Here is a 21172-nt window from a genome sequence, read left to right on the forward strand (position 1 = left end):
TTATTCTATGGAGGTATAGATATCTGTATACACACTTCCAGGGTTTATTGTATGGAGGTATAGATATCTGTATACACACTTCCAGGGTTTATTCTATGGAGGTATAGATATCTGTATACACACTTCCAGGGTTTATTGTATGGAGGTGTAGATATCTGTATACACACACCCAGGGTTTATTGTATGGGGGTGTAGATATCCGTATACACGCTTCCAGGGTTTATTGTATGGAGGTGAGTATTCTGTGGAAGATGGAATTAGATAGTAAAGGTATATATGATCAGGGATAGAATGATCAGGGATAGAATGATCAGGGATTGTACGATCAGGGATAGAATGATCAGGGATAGAATGATCAGGGATAAAATTATCAGGGATTATATGATCAGGGATTGTATGACCAGGGATTATATTATCTGGGATAGAATGATCTAGGATAGAATGATCTGGGATAGAATGATCTAGGATAGAATTATCAGGGATTGTATGATCAGGGATTATGTGATCTTTGATTATATGGTCAGCGATAGAATGATATAGGATTAAATTATCAGGGATGGCATGATATGGGATAGAATGATATGGGATAGAATGATATGGGATAGAATGATCAGGGATGGCATGATTAGAGATGATATTATCAAAGATGTGATCAGGGATTAAATGATCAGGAATCATACGATCAAGGTTTAATATAAATAGAAATTAAATGATCAGAGATGAAATAGTCAGTAATGTAATTTTCAGAATTGTAAAAGCAGGTATATAATGATGAATGATTATATGATCAGGGGATACATGAGGGGACTGGATGTCCAAGGAATATGTAAACGGAAAATAAAGTATCAGAGATTAAATATCATTATGGATTAAATGATCACGAGTTATAAAATCATCAAAAAAGCATCAAAAAATTAAATGACCAGGGATGAAATAATCAGAAATTACATTTTCAGAATTTTATAATCAGGGATTAAATGCTGACACAGATATAAGCTATCCCTGTAGTCCTACAATGGCACATGATATATCAACACATTTCAAAACAAATTCGCATGAAGTTGGTTCCGAGTTCCGAGTTCCGTTTAAGAAAAATGGAACTTCAATGTATTAGCTTTAAGGGTTTTGGTGCCAGTTCCTAGTTCCGTTTAAGAAAAACAGAAATACTATGTATTAGCTTAATTGGTTTTGGTCCCAGTTCCGAGTTCCGTTTAAGATAAACGGAACTAGGAACCAGTTCCGAGTTCCGTTTAAGTAAAACGGAACTCGGGACCAGTTCCGAGTTCCGTTTAACCAGTCCGAGTTCCGTTTAAGGTAATGTAGGTATGTAGAAGAATTACGGGTTTTGGTCCCAGTTCCGAGTTCCGTTTAAGACAAACGTATATGGGTTATATTTTTGTATTTTACTATGCTGAAAAACTTGAAAAATAAAATAAATACAAAACAAAAAAAAAACAAAAAAATGGAGACGATTTGATAACAAGAATATAAGTTATCGCACGGAAACAAACGTATGAATAAATTTAATATTTTCAGTAGCAGATCATGTGAGCTCTGACTTACAAAACTCAAATGCAATCCCAAGCATCCCCTCCTCGCGGGAACAAAGCAATATGTCTCTCCGAAACTTACGGAGTAGACATAATTAATGGTTATCATTTATTCGATTTATTTATATGAATAATTCCATTACTGATATCCTTTGCAGTTATTGCTTTGTTTGTGTACTTTAACTTCACACATATAGATATATTAACTACAAATAAAAACTCATATATCCCTCCATGGACCCATATTTCGCGATATCTAGAAAGCTGCTTTAACAAGCTACTTGTAATTTAGGAAAGGATAAAAAAGAAAAGAAATGTACCATGAACGAAAACTGCGTTGCAACATTCTCTCTTGGAGGTTACAACACAACAATGTCTCGTAATTTTACAACACCAGTCGTGTTGTTATCCTTTTCCCCAATATTTTCTTAAACGGAACTAGGAGCTGGTTCCTAGTACCGTTTATCTTAAACGGAACTCGGAACTGGAACCAAAACCCGTAAAGCTTATAAATACCAACATTACCTTAAACGGAACTCGGAACTTGTTAAACGGAACTCGGAACTGGTTACGAGTTCCGTTTTACATTTTTACATAAACGGAACTCGGAACTGGTTACGAGTTCCGTTTTTACTTAAACGGAACTCGAAACTGGTTAAAAGGAACTCGGAACTTGGACCTTCATCAATAAAGCTAATACATAGTATATCAGTTTTTCTTAAACGGAACTCGGAACTGGGACCTTAATCAATAAAGCTAATTCATAGTATTTCAGTTTAACTTAAACGGAACTGGTTCCGAGTTCCGTTTTTCTTAAACGGAACTCGGAACTGGGACCTTAATCAATAAAGCTAATTCATAGTATTTCAAATTCAGGGTGCATAGATACAATAGAGGCATTATGAACCATACAGCCGCTTGGTCCGTCCCTACTCCAATAATATTAGAGGTTTACACGACAGGAAACTTTTGACAGGCTGTCATGTAACCTCTAATCACCACCGCGCATAAAACCTGTTGCTGTGACCCACCTAATTAAAGTCGTTTAAAAGTTATCTTTACTCACATTTCATATGATCTGACCTACCTTATTCTATTTATCTATCATAAATACACAAAGTCACACAACGTGTGTCCATATCTATATCCAAGATCAGTGATTATTAGCCTCTTTTGTCGTTTAAGCGTAGGTCCCATTTGTATATACCGCCATACTTGTTTTGATTGTGACCTCTCGAGGTTATTTCCGGTTTATCCAAATATGGAGTTGAAATAGACGAAACAAACGAAACGCTGTGAAAATATTAGGCTACGTTTTCCGTTTTATTTGCATTCCGTATTTTATAATAACCGGAACGGCAAAGTTGTTTCAGTGACCCAATATTTAACACAGTAGGTTGCAAGTGAATTATTGTGGATATAATTATATTTAAGAGGTGTCCATTAACAGTTTGTGCATAAATGGATTGATACTTCATCAACAAGTAAGCGTACACATATTTGTTAACATAAATTATCGTTTTAGATGGTTTATGACACTTTTTCGTCGCGCCCTAGAATCAGGGCGCTGGCAGCTACAAGAAAAACACGCTGAGGGGATATGAGGTCGCAATATCCACCAATGTAAGACCTCATATACGTATAGGAGTAGGTCCGTCCCGTGATGTTAGAGTCTAAAAGAGTTTATCACAGGAGGCGATAACACGATAAATACAATTATAGGTCGAAAAAAAGTGTAAAATCTTGGTTGGGAAGTGCAAAAGACACACAATCAAATAAATTACATGGTTTTTGATATTGGATTTAAGAAGAACATTAAATATATACATATACATACATTACTATCAATACGATGAAGAACATCCGCCAGTTTACAATACACAAGTCCTTTTTGTAGAATATTGATGTACATGAGGGATCCGTCATGTGTTGTATCTATAACATGATATGCAGGTCTTGAATTTCCATATTTGAAATGTTGCCTAATACTCGGAAAGCATTGGTGGGATCGATTTTCAATGTTTCTTTGGCAGAAGAGATAGAATTCATTATTTCTTTCATATAGATTTTCACAGCCTTCGACAAGGTTAATAAACTTGTACTGAGGATAACGTTTTGGGAATGTGTTAAGGATGAAATAAAAGTTAGTTCCTGAATGTATAGACAAGACATAGTAAAATAAAGATGATACTGATGGTAACGTTAGGCCCCTATGATGGTTACGTTAGGCCCCTATGATGGTTACGTTAGGCCCCTATGATGTTTACGTCAGGCCCCTATGATGGTTACGTTAGGCCCCTATGATGGTTACGTTAGGCCCCTATGATGGTAACGTTAGGCCCCTATGATGGTTACGTTAGGCCCCTATGATGGTTACGTTAGGCCCCTATGATGGTAACGTTAGGCCCCTATGATGGTTACGTCAGGCCCCTATGTTGGTTACGTCAGGCCCCCATGATGGTTACGTTAGGCCCATATGATGGTTACGTTAGGCCCCTATGATGGTAACGTTAGGCCCCTATGATGGTTACGTTAGGCCCCTATGATGGTTACGTCAGGCCCCTATGCTGGTTACGTTAGGCCCCTATGATGGTTACGTCAGACCCCTATGATGGTTACGTCAGGCCCCTATGATGGTAACGTTAGGCCCCTATGATGGTTACGTCAGGCCCTTATGATGGTTACGTTAGGCCCCTATGATGGTTACGTCAGGCCCCTATGATGTTTACGTCAGGCCCCTATGATGGTAACGTTAGGCCCATATGATGGTAACGTTAGACCCCTATGATGGTTACATCAGGCCCCTATGATGGTTACGTTAGGCCCATATGATGGTAACGTTAGGCCCCTATGATGTTTACGTCAGGCCCCTATGATGGTTACGTTAGGCCCATATGATGGTAACGTTAGGCCCCTATGATGGTTACGTCAGGCCCCTATGATGGTTACGTCAGGCCCCTATGATGGTTACGTTAGGCCCCTATGATGGTTACGTCAGGCCCCTATGATGGTTACGTTAGGCCCTTATGATGGTTACGTTAGGCCCCTATGATGGTTACGTTAGGCCCTTATGATGGTAACGTTAGGCCCTTATGATGGTAACGTTAGGCCCCTATGATGGTTACGTCAGACCCCTATGCTGGTTACGTTAGGCCCTGATGATGGTTACGTTAGGCCCATATGATGGTAACGTTAGGCCCCTATAATGGTTACGTCAGACCCCTATGATGGTTACGTTAGGCCCTGATGATGGTTACGTTAGGCCCTGATGATGGTTACGTTAGGCCCCTATGATGGTTACGTTAGGCCCTTATGATGGTTACGTCAGGCCTCTATGATTGTTACGTTAGGCACTTATGATGGTTACGTTAGGCCCATATGATGGTTACGATAGGCCCCTATGATGGTTACGTCAGGCCCCTATGATGGTTACGTCAGGCCCCTATGATAATTACGTTATGCCCTTATGATGGTTATGTTAGGCCCATATGATGGTTACGTTAGGCCCTTATGATGGTAACGTTAGGCCCTATGATTGTTACATTATAACCCTATGATGGTAACGTTACGTTAGGCCCCTATGATGGTAACGTTACGTTAGGCCCCTATGATGGTTACATTACGTTAGGCCCCTATGATGGTAACGTTAGGTCCATATAATGGTTATGTAAGGCCCCTATGACGGTTACGTTAGATTCCTATAATGGGCACGTTAGGGTTCCATAATGAAATAAAAGTTAGTTCCTGAATTTATAGACAAGACAGACATAGTCTAATAAAGATAATAGTGATGGTAACGTTAGGCCCCTATGATGGTTACGTTAGGCCCATATGATGGTTACGTTAGGCCCATATGATGGTTACGTTAGGCCCCTATGATGGTTACGTCAGGCCCCTATGATGGTTACGTCAGGCCCCTATGATGGTTACGTCAGGCCCCTATGATGGTTACGTTAGGCCCCTATGATGGTAACGTTAGGCCCCTATGATGGTTACGTTAGGCCCCTATGATGGTTACATCAGGCCCCTATGATGGTTACGTCAGGCCCCTATGATGGTTACGTTAGGCCCTTATGATGGTTACGTTAGGCCCAGTATGATAGTTACATTAGGCCCATATGATGGCTATGTTAGGCCCATATAATGGTTACGTTAGGCCAATATAATGGTTACGTTATTATAACTATGATAACTACGTTAGGCTCCTATGATGGTCACGTTACGTTAGGTCCCTATGATGGTTACATCAGGCCCCTATGATGGTCACGTTACGTTAGGCCCCTATGATGGTTACATCAGGCCCCTATGATGGTTACGTTAGGCCCTTATGATGGTTATGTCGGGCCCCTTTGGTGGTTACGTTACGTTATGCCTATATGATGGTTACGTTTGACCCATATAAAGGTTACGTTAGGCCCATATAATGGTTACGTTAGGCCCATATGAAGGTTACGTTAGGCCCATATGATGGTTACGTTAGGCCCATATGAAGGTTAACTTATGCCCATATGAAGGTTACGTTATGCCTATATGATGGTTACGTTAGACCCATATAAAGGTTACGTTAGGCCCATATGAAGGTTACGTTAGGCCCATATGATGGTTACGTTAGGCCCTTATGATGGTTATGTCAGGCCCCTTTGGTGGTTACGTTACGTTATGCCTATATGATGGTTACGTTTGACCCATATAATGGTTACGTTAGGCCCATATAATGGTTACGTTAGGCCCATATGAAGGTTACGTTAGGCCCATATGATGGTTACGTTAGGCCCATATGAAGGTTAACTTATGCCCATATGAAGGTTACGTTATGCCTATATGATGGTTACGTTAGACCCATATAAAGGTTACGTTAGGCCCATATGAAGGTTACGTTAGGCCCATATGATGGTTACGTTAGACCCATATAATGGTTAAGTTAGGCCCATATAATGGTTATGTTAGGCCCATATAATGGGTACGTTAGGCCCATATGAAGGTTACGTTATGCCCATTTGAAGGTTACGTCAAACCCCTATATGATGCTTACGTTAGACCCCTATGATGGTTACGTTAGACCCCTATGATGGTAACGTTAGATTAGGCCCTATGATGGTTACGTTAGGTCTATATGATGATTACGTTAGGCCCCTATGATGATTACGTTAGGCCCCTATGATGGTAACGATAGGCCCCATGATGGTTACGTTAGATTCCAATGATGGGCACGCTGGGCTTCCATGATGGTTACGTTAGACCGCTATAAAGTACGTTAGACCCCTATGATGGGTATGTTAGGCTCCTATAATAGTTACGTTAGGCCATTATTGGGTACGTTTGGTTCCTATGATGGTTACGTAAGACCCCTATGATGGTTACGTTAGACCCTATGATGGTTACGTTAGGCCCCTAAGATGGTAACGTTAGACCCCTATGATGGTTACGTTAGGCCCATATGATGGTTACGTTAGGCCCTATGATGGTTACGCTAGGCTCCTATGATAGCTACGATAGGCCCATATGATGGTTACGTTAGACCCTATGATGGTTATGTTTGGATCCTATGACGGTTACGCTATGCCCTTATGATGGTTACGTTAGGCCCATATGAAGGTTAACTTATGCCCATATGATGGTAACGTTAGGCCCATATAATGGTTATGTTAGGCCCATATAATGGTTACGTTAGGCCCATATAATGGGTACGTTAGGCCCATATGAAGGTTACGTTAGGCCCATATGAAGGTTACGTTATGCCCATATGATGGTTACGTTAGGCCCTTTTGATAGTTACGTTAGGCCCTTATGATGGTTACGTTAGGCCCTATGATTGTTACATTAGGCCCCTATGATTGTAACGTTACGTTAGGCCCCTATGATGGTTACGTTAGGCCCCTATGATGGTTACGTTAGGCCCTTTTGATAGTTACGTTAGGCCCTTATGATGGTTACGTTAGGCCCTATGATTGTTACATTAGGCCCCTATGATTGTAACGTTACGTTAGGCCCCTATGATGGTTACGTTAGGCCCTTTTGATAGTTACGATAGGCCCCTATGATGGTTACGTTAGACCCTATGATGGTTATGTTTGGATCCTATAATAGTTACGTTAGGCCCTTATTGGGTACGTTTGGTTCCTATGATGGTTACGTTAGGCCCAGTATGATAGTTACATTAGGCCCATATGATGGTTATGTTAGGCCCATATAATGGTTACGTTAGGCCAATATAATGGTAACGTTAGGCCCATATGATGGTTACGTTATTATAACTATGATGGGTACGTTAGGCCCAGTATGATAGTTACATTATGTCCATATGATGGTAACGTTAGACCCATATAATGGTTACGTTAGGCCCATATGATGGTTACGTTATTATAACTATGATAACTACGTTAGGCTCCTATGATGGTCACGTTACGTTAGGTCCCTATGATGGTTACATCAGGCCCCTATGATGGTCACGTTACGTTAGGCCCCTATGATGGTTACATCAGGCCCCTATGATGGTTACGTTAGGCCCTTATGATGGTTATGTCAGGCCCCTTTGGTGGTTACGTTACGTTATGCCTATATGATGGTTACGTTTGACCCATATAAAGGTTACGTTAGGCCCATATAATGGTTACGTTAGGCCCATATGAAGGTTACGTTAGGCCCATAATTATGATGGTTACGTTAGGCCCATATGAAGGTTAACTTATGCCCATATGAAGGTTACGTTATGCCTATATGATGGTTACGTTAGACCCATATAAAGGTTACGTTAGGCCCATATGAAGGTTACGTTAGGCCCATATGATGGTTACGTTAGACCCATATAATGGTTAAGTTAGGCCCATATAATGGTTATGTTAGGCCCATATAATGGGTACGTTAGGCCCATATGAAGGTTACGTTATGCCCATTTGAAGGTTACGTCAAACCCCTATATGATGGTTACGTTATGCCCATTTGAAGGTTACGTCAAACCCCTATATGATGCTTACGTTAGACCCCTATGATGGTTACGTTAGACCCCTATGATGGTAACGTTAGACCCCTATGATGGTAACGTTAGATTAGGCCCTATGATGGTTACGTTAGGTCTATATGATGATTACGTTAGGCCCCTATGATGATTACGTTAGGCCCCTATGATGGTAACGTTACGTTAGGCCCTTATAATGGTTACGATAGGCCCCATGATGGTTACGTTAGATTCCAATGATGGGCACGCTGGGCTTCCATGATGGTTACGTTAGACCGCTATAAAGTACGTTAGACCCCTATGATGGGTATGTTAGGCTCCTATAATAGTTACGTTAGGCCCTTATTGGGTACGTTTGGTTCCTATGATGGTTACGTTAGACCCCTATGATGGTTACGTTAGACCCTATGATGGTTACGTTAGGCCCCTAAGATGGTAACGTTAGGCCCCTATGATGGTTACGTTAGGCCCATATGATGGTTACGTTAGGCCCCTATGATGGTTACGCTAGGCTCCTATGATAGTTACGATAGGTCCATATGATGGTTACGTTAGACCCTATGATGGTTATGTTTGGATCCTATGATGGTTACGCTATGTCCTTATGATGGTTACGTTAGGCCCATATGAAGGTTAACTTATGCCCATATGATGGTAACGTTAGGCCCATATAATGGTTATGTTAGGCCCATATAATGGTTACGTTAGGCCCATATAATGGGTACGTTAGGCCCATATGAAGGTTACGTTAGGCCCATATGAAGGTTACGTTATGCCCATATGATGGTTACGTTAGGCCCTTTTGATAGTTACGTTAGGCCCTTATGATGGTTACGTTAGGCCCTATGATTGTTACATTAGGCCCCTATGATTGTAACGTTACGTTAGGCCCCTATGATGGTTACGTTAGGCCCTTTTGATAGTTACGTTAGGCCCTTATGATGGTTACGTTAGGCCCTATGATTGTTACATTAGGCCCCTATGATTGTAACGTTACGTTAGGCCCCTATGATGGTTACGTTAGGCCCTTTTGATAGTTACGATAGGCCCCTATGATGGTTACGTTAGACCCTATGATGGTTATGTTTGGATCCTATAATAGTTACGTTAGGCCCTTATTGGGTACGTTTGGTTCCTATGATGGTTACGTTAGACCCCTATGATGGTTACGTTAGACCATATGATGGTTACGTTAGGCCCCTAAGATGGTAACGTTAGGCCCCTATGATGGTTACGTTAGGCCCATATGATGGTTACGTTAGGCCCCTATGATGGTTACGTTAGGCTTCTATGATAGTTACGATAGGCCCATATGATGGTTACGTTAGACCCTATGATGGTTATGTTTGGATCCTATGATGGTTACGCTATGCCCATATGATGGTAACGTTAGGCCCATATAATGGTTATGTTAGGCCCATATAATGGTTACGTTAGGCCCATATAATGGGTACGTTAGGCCCATATGAAGGTTACGTTAGGCCCATATGAAGGTTACGTTATGCCCATATGATGGTTACGTTAGGCCCTTTTGATAGTTACGTTAGGCCCTTTTGATAGTTACGTTAGGCCCTTATGATGGTTACGTTAGGCCCTTTTGATAGGTACGTTAGGCCCTTATAATGGTTACGTTAGGCCCTATGATTGTTACATTAGGCCCCTATGATTGTAACGTTACGTTAGGCCCCTATGATGGTTACGTTACGTTAGGCCCCTATGATGGTAACATTACGTTAGGCCCGTATGATGGTTACATTACGTTAGGCCCCTATGATGGTTACGTTAGGCCCATATGATGGTTACGTTAGGCCCCTATGATGGTTACGTTAGGCCCTTATGATGGTTACGTTAGGCCCCTATGATGGTTACTTTATAACCCTATGATGGTAACGTTACGTTAGGCCCCTATGATGGTAACGTTACGTTAGGCCCATATGATGGTTACATTACGTTAGGCCCTATGATGGTAACGTTAGGTCCATATAATGGTTATGTAGGGCCCCTATGACGGTTACGTTAGATTCCTATAATTGGCGCGTTAGGCTTCCATGATGGTTACGTTAGACCGCTATGATATTTGCGCTAGGCCATATAATGGTTATGTTTGACCCCTTAATGATGGTTACGTTGGACCCCTCTGATTGTTACGTTAAACCCCTATGATGGTAACGTTACGTTAGGCCCTATGATGGTTACGTTAGGCCTATATGATGATTCCGTTAGGCCCGTATGATGGTAACGTTACGTCAGGCCCTTATAATGGTTACGATAGGCCCCTATGATGGTTACGTTAGATTCCAATGATGGGCACGTTGGACTTCCATGATGGTTACGTTAGACGGCTATAAAGTACGTTGGACCCCTATGATGGGTATGTTAGGCTCCTATGATAGTTACGTTAGACCCTTATTGGGTACGTTTGGATCCTATGATGGTTACTTAGACCCCTATGATGGTTACGTTAGACCCTATGATGGTTACGTTAGGCCCCTATGATGGTTACGTTAGGCCCATATAATGGTTACGTTAGGCCCATATGATGGTTACGTTAGGCCCATATTAAGGTTACGTTAGGCCCATATGAAGGTTACATTAGGCCCAGTATAATGGTTACGTTAGGCCCATATAATGGTTACGTTAGTCCCAGTATAATGGTTACGTTAGGCCCATATGAAGGTTACATTAGGCCCAGTATAATGGTTACGTTAGGCCCATATGAAGGTTACATTAGGCCCAGTATAATGGTTACGTTAGGCCCATATGAAGGTTACATTAGGCCCAGTATAATGGTTACGTTAGATATTGTATGATGTATATGTATAATGCTGCGATAACAATATCGTGTGTGGGAAGCTGAGAAGTACTAAAAACTGTGTCAACTACAGGTACGTATATATCGTTTCATGGAGATTACCTGGTATCAAGATTTAAGGGCCGCGATATCTCAATCGGTTAGAACGCCGGCCACGTAACCTCAGGGTGAAGATACGAGGTGTGTGGCTCGACGCTCTTTACCCCAGGTGGGTTGTGTTTCTCGGGAAGCTGAAAACGGGCCAGCCTGTGTTGTCACGTTTGTGTCATTGGGCAAGACACTTTATCCTAATTGCTCTAGATGGCATACGACTAGCCTCCCGTATGTTGTTCAGTGAGGTAGTCACCAACTACTACAATTAAGTCATACCTTAAAATGACCCTGGCTGTTCACGGGGCGATAAACCCAGCAAACAAACAACTGTATACAACTGAGTATATATTGATGTCTGATATTTGGGTCTGTTGGGGACATCAATCTAGTATCATCGATAAAGCAGAAGACGCATGCCCTTCAGAAACAGGTGGTCGGATTATCTTGTTTCTGGGCTATGTTGTGCCCTCGTTTGAGCTGAAGGTTAAATTCGATTCTTGATATGTCGTTATTCTGTTTGTTTGTATTGACAAACAATCTCTCAGAATGCAGATATTCTAATTTATCGTTTTCGGTAAAATGATAATGGTATAACAGGTTTGTTATGATAATCAATATTGTCATCAAACTGGAGCACGCTGCTCGTTCATTCCTCTGCCTGTACTGAAACGATAACACACACTCACGCTATTTTCTGAGACTTCGTTTTTAGCCGATATCGTGTAACCAATATATTCTAAAACATGTGTGACCTTCAGATGTATGACGTATTGTATCCATGGCAATGTGTACACACTCGTCATCAATTAGAGATATTAGTTTGATTTCTATTTTAATTTGGATAATGAAATCACTAAGACACTTTTAGAAAAACTTGACCAATCAGAGTCGAGCATTACTGAACGGTTGTTTGGCTTACATCATCTTCGACATTTTAATGAAATTATGCTCGCCAGGGGAAATATTGTAGTGTGACGTCATCAAACTGACCTCTATCCAGTAAAACTATGACGACGGAAATATGTTTGAAGGGAGAGGGGTATTGATACTTGTTTAGTAGTCATAGGTGATATATTAAACAACGGTGACAAAACACGTCATTGACTGGAATCTATCACCCTGTCAATCGGCGGAAGTCCTCGTCAAGTCCTCGTCTCCAAGTGGTTGCTTGGCGACCGTCATATGAGAGGATGTGTGACTTGTCTCTAATACACGGACAACGTGTTAAGAATGCCCGGTACCTATTGGACCTAAATATACAACTAACAAGGATTTAAGTGATTTTCATGTTTGGAAGCATTCATCATAAGATATATGATATATACTTGTAGGGAATTATTGAAATCATTTGCCATCAATTACTGCAGAAGCATTCTAAAAAAGAAACGTTTAATAAGCCATGAATTATTCATCATGCACAAAATATGTTAAGGAATATTTACCTAAAGCTGTGCATGTTCATTACGTTTATTAACAGTTGTATAAAGTGTGAGATATTGAAATCAAACTGACAGCGATTTCAGGCTAAACTATACATCTAAAAACACTATGTCTATTTCCCTAGCTTCTTTAAAGCATAGATTAATTAGAAAGACATTCAGCAGAACTGCTTTGTTAATGCTTCGCCGATACTTTATTAAATCCCCAACTGTTTTTATCCATCACCAGATCAAATGGGGTCTGTATTCTAAATAGTGACAACATATCTGAGTTTGTGTCAATCACAGCGCCTAGAGACCGCGGTCTCGTAGTCTCTCTGGTGCCTGGCGCTGTTTGCAAACCCCAAATAAAGTATGAAATGGTAGAAAATCAATTTCTGTTATTATAGTTTATTTCGTCCCGAGGTCCATGTGTCAATCGCTCATCACCCCTCTGACAATCTCTGCTACAAAGTAAAGAATACCGATATTATCTGTGTCAGAGTAGAGAATACTGACATTCTCTGCGTCAGAGTAAGCAATACTGACATTCTCTACGTCAGAGTAAGCAATACTGACATTCTCTGCGTCAGAGTAAGCAATACTGATATTCTCTACGTCAGAGTAAGCAATACTGACATTCTCTACGTCAGAGTAAGCAATACTGACATTCTCTACGTCAGAATGGACATTATTCGTGTCAGATTAAACAATACTGACATTATTCGTGTCAGAATGAACAAACAATACTGACATTATCTTGGTCAGAGTAAACAATACTGACATCATCTATGTCAGAGTAAACAATACTGACATTCTCTACGTCAGAGTAAGCAATACTGACATTATCTACGTCAGAGTAAGCAAAACTGACATTCTCTGCGTCAGAGTAAGCAAAACTGACATTCTCTACGTCAGAATAAGCAATACTGATATTCTCTACGTCAGAGTAAGCAATACTGACATTCTCTACGTCAGAGTAAGCAAAACTGACATTCTCTGCGTCAGAGTAAGCAAAACTGACATTCTCTACGTCAGAGTAAGCAAAACTGACATTCTCTACGTCAGAATAAGCAATACTGACATTCTCTACGTCAGAATAAGCAATACTGACATTCTCTACGTCAGAATGGACATTACTCGTGTCAGAATGAACAAACAATACTGACATTATTCGTGTCAGAGTAAACAATACTGACATCATCTATGTCAGAGTAAACAATACTGACATCATCTATGTCAGAGTAAACAATACTGACATCATCTATGTCAGAGTACACAATACTGACATTCTCTGCGTTAAAGTAAACAATACAGATATCATCTATGTCAGAGTAAACAAAACTGACATTCTCTGCGTCAAAGTAAACAATACTGACATTCTCTGTGACTGAGTAAACAATACTGACATTCTTTGTGACTGAGTAAACAATACTGACATTCTCTGTGACTGAGTAAACAATACTGACATTCTCTGTGACTGAGTAAACAATACTGACATTCTCTGTGACTGAGTAAACAATACTGACATTATTCGGGTCAGAGTAAACAATACTGACATTCTCTGCGTTAAAGTAAACAATACTGACATTCTCTGCGTTAAAGTAAACAATACTGACATCATCTATGTCAGAGTAAACAATACTGACATTCTCTGCGTTAAAGTAAACAATACAGATATCATCTATGTCAGAGTAAACGATACTAACATCATCTATGTCAGAGTAAACAATACTGACATTCTCTGCGTTAAAGTAAACAATACAGATATCATCTATGTCAGAGTAAACGATACTAACATCATCTATGTCAGAATAAACAATACTGACATTCTCTGTGACTGAGTAAACAATACTGACATTCTTTGTGTCAGAGTAGAGAATACTGCATCAGAAGCACTGCATTGCATTTAGCTTGAAGATTTTTTCCTGCTACCTCAATTGCTCTATAAGAGGCGACTAAATTTGAGATCTTCTTTCAGGCTTAATATTGTTTTAACTTACTAACGTCTCCCCAAACTGTCTCACATTTGACCTTATATGGAGTGTTTGCCAATTTGATGAAGGCTTTACCCGTTGTCAGTATTAAGTGACCGGGTGTCGTGTTCTGCTGGGTGTCTTCGGCAGAACACCTCCCTGAGCGAGGTATTGCTATAAAGCCGTTATGCTGATAGGGCGTTAAACAACATAGAACCAAACGAAGGAATATACATGTAGACATTGTCGTCTTCAGAGAAAAGACAGACGACATAGATGTTCTCTTACCCAAGTATCAATTCGGAAAACTTGTACGAAAGTAGTGGATACGAACGTTTGTGTCAGCGCATTGTCATCATTTGTGTCAATACCTTTCCTTCAATATTTCAAACGTAACATGTACGGCTGATTCAAGTACACAAAGGATTGTTCGAAAGACTCAAAAGATATTAGTTAACCCCCAAAACAAAGTGAGAGTTAGAAACAGTAAAGCCAAGGTTAATTAAACTGCATCGTACAGCAGGTTCGTCCTTTTCTGACTCGTCAGTGATGTAAGGGACATCATACAGCAGGTTCGTCCTTTTCTGACTCGTCAGTGATGTAAGGGACATAATACAGCGGGTTCGTCCTTTTATGACTCGTCAGTGATGAGGCGACAAAAAACGTGAACTATGCCAAAAGATATGCTAAAATCTGGCTAAAGGTGCTAAAGGTGCTAAAGGCCCATAATTCAATACATTTCAATTCACAGTATAGAATTTGTATAACTTACAAGACTGAATTTCAAAACCACGTTGATTACTTTGTACGAATTGCCAAGCAGGTTACGAAAAACCTCGGGGACACAAACATTGTCAAAAATTGAGTTAATTGCAGAAGAGCCCAAGCCAAACTGCACGATACAGCTGTTTAGTCTTACTAACAGTAACACTCTACATCCTCCATTGCCAACCCCACTGACCCCCCACCCCATGGAAACACCTCATACTCCACCCACCTACAGTCATTATATGTTGGTGTTTGTTCCGATATATTGGCCAGTTTAAGTCGGATGCTGACCTTGCGCCCGCGCAGTTCCTCCTATAAGCCCTCTGATCCGCTCTTACCACACAGCTCCGTCATGATCGACGGTGGACTGTGATAGAGATAGAACTACATGTAGGACTGTCAGCGAGTACGAAACATTCCATTTATCGTGAACACAAGAATTAATTAGATATCGAGGCGACATTTGGATTCTCGATCGAATTAGCCAATAAACCTGCAATCTACTTGTGTATATAACTAATTAAGAGGATTGAATGAGCTTGATTAGTCGGTTTTATCAACCTGCGACACCATACCAGTTAATGACACGGTTAACTGATTGATGAGGAATACACGGCGAGTGCTGCCAGCATCACTAACTGTTAAACGTAATGGGAATTGTCATAGACAAGTCAGGCATTGAAATACGTTAACAAATATGGCTACATAATGTACAGGGGACTCATACTGATATAAGTTTCTTATTTTATGTGGTACCGACAATCTAATTATATTTATACTGACAAGACTGCCGGTATCGTCAATTAAAAGTAACATATTGAGTCATCATGAAAACTTCATAAACAGGAAACGATGCCTATTGAGCTGGAAGAATATAATGCTTTAGTTGTCAACTTGCTAGGTAACACATATTGCTATAGCGACAGGTACGCCTGTTCTAGAAGATATAATTAGACATTGTCACATTAAGCTATACACGAGAGAGCGATGGGGATATTCATAGATTTTAGTTTGTGAGATTGTTTCTCTTAAAATCATTTTTATCTGCCAATACACTGGACTTTTATGACTTCATCTGTTTTAATTGGCAATTAAAAATGTGATCAACCACTTCACAATTGGTCTCTCTATAGTGTAAGTGGTTTACAACACAGTTGTAACAACAGAGTACAATATAAGTGGTAAACAATACAAACAACAGAGTACAATGTGAGTGGTAAACAACACAAACAACTGAGTACAATGTGAGTGGTAAACAACACAAACAACAGAGTACAATAAAGATGGTAAACAACACAAACAACAGAGTACAGTGTGAGTGGTAAACAACACAAACAACAGAGTACAATGTGAGTGGTAAACAATACAAACAACAGAGTACAATGTGAGTGGTAAACAACACAAACAACTGAGTACAATGTGAGTGGTAAACAACACAAACAACTGAGTACAATGTGAGTGGTAAACAACACAAACAACATAGTACAATGTGAGTGGTAAACAACACAGGTGTAACAACATAATCCAATATAAGCGGTAAACAACACAAACAACACAGTACAATATATGTGGTAAACAACACAAGAAACAGGGTACAATATAAGTGATAAACAACACAAACAACAGAGTACAATAAAGGTGATAAACAACACAAACAACAGAGTACAATAAAGATGGTAAACAACGCAAACAACAGAGTACAATAAAGATGGTAAACAACACAGACAACAGAGTTCAATGTAAGTGGTAAACAACGCAAACAATATAGTACAATGTGAGTGGTAAACAACACAAACAACAGAGTACAATAAAAGTGGTAAACAATACAAACAACAGAGTTCAATGTAAATAGTAAACGACACAGTTCTTACAACAGAGAACAATATAGGTGGTAAATAACACAAACAACAGAGTACAATAAAAGTGGTAAACAAAAACAACAACAAAACAATACCGTTTTAACAGAGTTCAATGTAAGTAACTACTGGTCTTTGATAGCGGTGTGTACGGCTTTGTCCAAATTGGCATTACATGTAATATCACTTGATGGGATCATAAGTGAGTTTCAATTAGGTTGTTTCCATTCATTTTATAGAGATATAGGTTTAGCATGGGGAAGTAGCGTATCTGACTGTTCCATATATGTTTATCGGGTTAGATCTAGATAAAGCGTGGCAGGACAGCTCTGGCGTTTGAATCGATCAGAAGAAAAGTATGTATCGGGGACGTCTATCTGTGTACACGTAAACTCTCAATGCGGTATAGCTAGAGTCGTTCTAACGTCACGTAAACTCTCAATGTGGTATAGCTAGAGTCGTTCTAACGTCACGTAAACTCTCAATGTGGTATAGCTAGAGTCGTTCTAACGTCACGTAAATTCTCAATGCGGTATAACTAGAGTCGTTCTAACGTCACGTTAACTCTCAATGCGGTATAGCTAGAGTCGTTCTAACGTTACGCAAACTCTCAATGTGGTATAGCTAGAGTCGTTCTAACGTCACGTAAACTCTCAATGTGGTATAACTAGAGTCTTTCTAACGTCACGTAAACTCTCAATGTGGTATAGCTAGCCGTTCTAACGCCACGTAAACTCTAATGTGGTATAGCTAGTCGTTCTAACGTCACGTTAACTCTCAATGCGGTATAGGTATAAAGAGTCGTTCTAACGTCACGTAAACTCTCAATGTGGTATAACTATAGTCGTTCTAACGTCACGTAAACTCTCAATGTGGTATAACTAGAGTCGTTCTAACGTCACGTAAACTCTCAATGTGGTATAGCTAGAGTCCTTCTAACGTCACGTAAACTCTCAATGCGGTATAACTACAAACGTTCAAACGTCACGTAAACTCTCAATGTGGTATAACTAGAGTCGTTCGAACGTCACGTGAGCTCTCAATGCGGTATAGCTAGAGTCGTTCTAACGTCACGTAAACTCTCAATGCGGTATAGCTAGAGTCGTTCTAACGTCACGTAAACTCTCAATGCGGTATAGCTAGAGTCTTTCTAACGTCACGTAAACTCTCAATGTGGTATAGCTAGAGTCGTTCTAACGACACGTAAACTCTCAATGCGGTATAACTACAAACGTTCAAACGTCACGTAAACTCTCCATGTGGTATAGCTAGAGTCGTTTTAACGTCACGTAAACTCTCAATGTGGTATAGCTAGAGTCGTTCTAACGTCACGTAAACTCTCAATGTGGTATAGCTAGAGTAGTTCTAACGTCACGTAAACTCTCAATGTGGTATAGCTAGAGTCGTTCTAACGTCACGTAAACTCTCCATGTGGTATAGCTAGAGTCGTTTTAATGTCACGTAAACTCTCAATGTGGTATAGTTAGTCGTTCTAACGTCACGTAAACTCTCAATGTGGTATAGCTAGTCGTTCTAACGTCACGTAAACTCTCAATGTGGTATAGCTAGTCGTTCTAACGTCACGTTACGTTAACTCTCCATGTGGTATAGCTAGAGTCGTTCTAACGTCATATAAACTCTCAATGTGGTATAGCTAGAGTCGTTCTAACGTCACGTAAACTCTCAATGCGGTAGAGCTAGAGTCGTTCTAACGTCACGTAAACTCTAAATTCTGTATTGCTATAAAGAGTCGTTCTAACGTCATGTTAACTCTCAATGTGGTATAGCTAGAGTCGTTCTAACGTCACGTAAACTCTCAATGTGGTATAACTAGAGTCGTTCTAACGTCACGTAAACTCTCAATGTGATATAACTAGAGTCGTTCTAACGTCACGTAAACTCTCAATGCGGTATAGCTAGAGTCGTTCTAACGTCACGTAAACTCTCAATGCGGTATAGCTAGAGTCGTTCTAACGTCACGTAAACTCTCAATGTGGTATAGCTAGAGTCCTTCTAACGTCACGTAAGCTCTCAATGCGGTATAACTACAAACGTTCAAACGCCACGTAAACTCTCAGTGCGGTATAACTAGAGTCTTTCTAACGTCACGTAAACTCTCAATGCGGTATAGCTAGAGTCGTTCTAACGTCACGTAAACTCTCAATGTGGTATAACTAGAGTCGTTCTAACGTCACGTTAACTCTCAATGCGGTATAGCTAGATTCGTTCTAACGTCACGTAAACTCTCATTGCGGTATGGCTAGAGCCGTTCTAACGTCACGTTAACTCTCAATGTGGTATAACTAGAGTCGTTCTAACGTCACGTTAACTCTCAATGCGGTATAGCTAGAGTCGTTCTAACGTCACGTTAACTCTCAATGCGGTATAACTAGAGTCTTTCTAATGTCACGTAAACTCTCAATGCGGTATAGCTAGAGTCGTTCTAACGTCACGTAAACTTTCAATGCGGTATAAATAGAGTCGTTCTAACGTCACGTTAACTCTCAATGTGGTATAGCTAGAGTCGTTCTAACGTTAGGAAATAATAAACTAACGCAAATGTATAACTATAAAATGTCGTGATAACTTTGAAGGGCTCCTCATGTCTAATTCTAAAAGTCTTTAAAAGCCGTCCGGGTTTCAAAGCAGATTATATTTATAAATTCGTTTATCCACTCTTCAACAAATATTGTGACCAGGTGTGTCTTTGGGTAACATAAAGAGCGCTGTTGTTCTCGAACAATGTTCGTATCGTCCTAACATGGAGAACAAAATGCAGAATATGTTCTAGGAACAAAAATCTCACATCACCTCCAAAACAAAAGAAAAGGAAGAACAAAGATGGCGGCGGCGCCCTGTCAATGTAAACTATCTAACGTCTGTATGTCATTCGTAATGTGGTCAATAAGCATTGTTGATTTGGAAATTGCTATACTGTTATAGATGATTTTGGTCCGCAAAGATGAACCAATAACAATTGCAAATGAATATAGTAACTGCATACATTTTACACTATCCGTTTATGTTTTTTAGGCAGATGTTTCTGTTTCCTGTCACGTTCCTGGTGATTTAATCAAAGTATTAAGTCTATATGGCCTTAAATGTCATGAATATTTTTTTGTTTTGTTTGATTGTGTTTTTTTGTTTTTTGTTTGTTTGTTTGTTTGTTTGTTTGTTTTGTTTGTTCCTTTTTTCAACAAAATTGTAATGGGTGAGCAAAATATAATTTCACACAAGTGAAAAGCATCTTTTACAGATAAAAATAGCAGGTACGGTATATTCCGAATAAGGAATATAACAACTGCAATATGAATATATCTTCATTCAGTCAGTGATGTTTGGTATTGTTTGACGTCCTACTGACAATCATTACCATTTTAATTATGTCCGTAGGGTTAGGGCCAAGAGAGCGGTAGGTAAGACGTCATGTCCGTAGGGTAAGGGCCAAGGGAGAGGTACGTTAGAAGTCGTGTCCGTAGGGTTAGGGCCAAGAGAGAGGTACGTTAGAAGTCACGTCCGTGAGGTTAGGGCCAAGAGAGAGGTACGTAAGAAGTCGTGTCCGTGAGGTTAGGGCCAGGAGAGAGGTACGTAAGAAGTCGTGTCCGTGAGGTTAGGGCCAAGAGAGGTACGTAAGAAGTCGTGTCCGTGAGGTTAGGGCCAGGAGAGAGGTACGTAAGAAGTCGTGTCCGTGAGGTTAGGGCCAAGAGAGAGGTAGGTTAGAAGTCGTGTCCGTGAGGTTAGGGC

At 40.2% G+C, this 21172-nt stretch overlaps 1 protein-coding gene across 2 annotated transcripts in view; it reads left to right on the top strand.

Moving 5' to 3' along the window:
- The window catches only part of LOC117323830 (sodium/potassium/calcium exchanger 4-like), a 90570-nt gene that overhangs the window by 17389 nt on the left and 52009 nt on the right, over positions 1–21172 (top strand). The window lies entirely within an intron of this gene.

The sequence above is a fragment of the Pecten maximus genome, chromosome 3 (genome assembly GCF_902652985.1).
Source record: "Pecten maximus chromosome 3, xPecMax1.1, whole genome shotgun sequence".
NCBI classification, from domain to species: domain Eukaryota; kingdom Metazoa; phylum Mollusca; class Bivalvia; order Pectinida; family Pectinidae; genus Pecten; species Pecten maximus.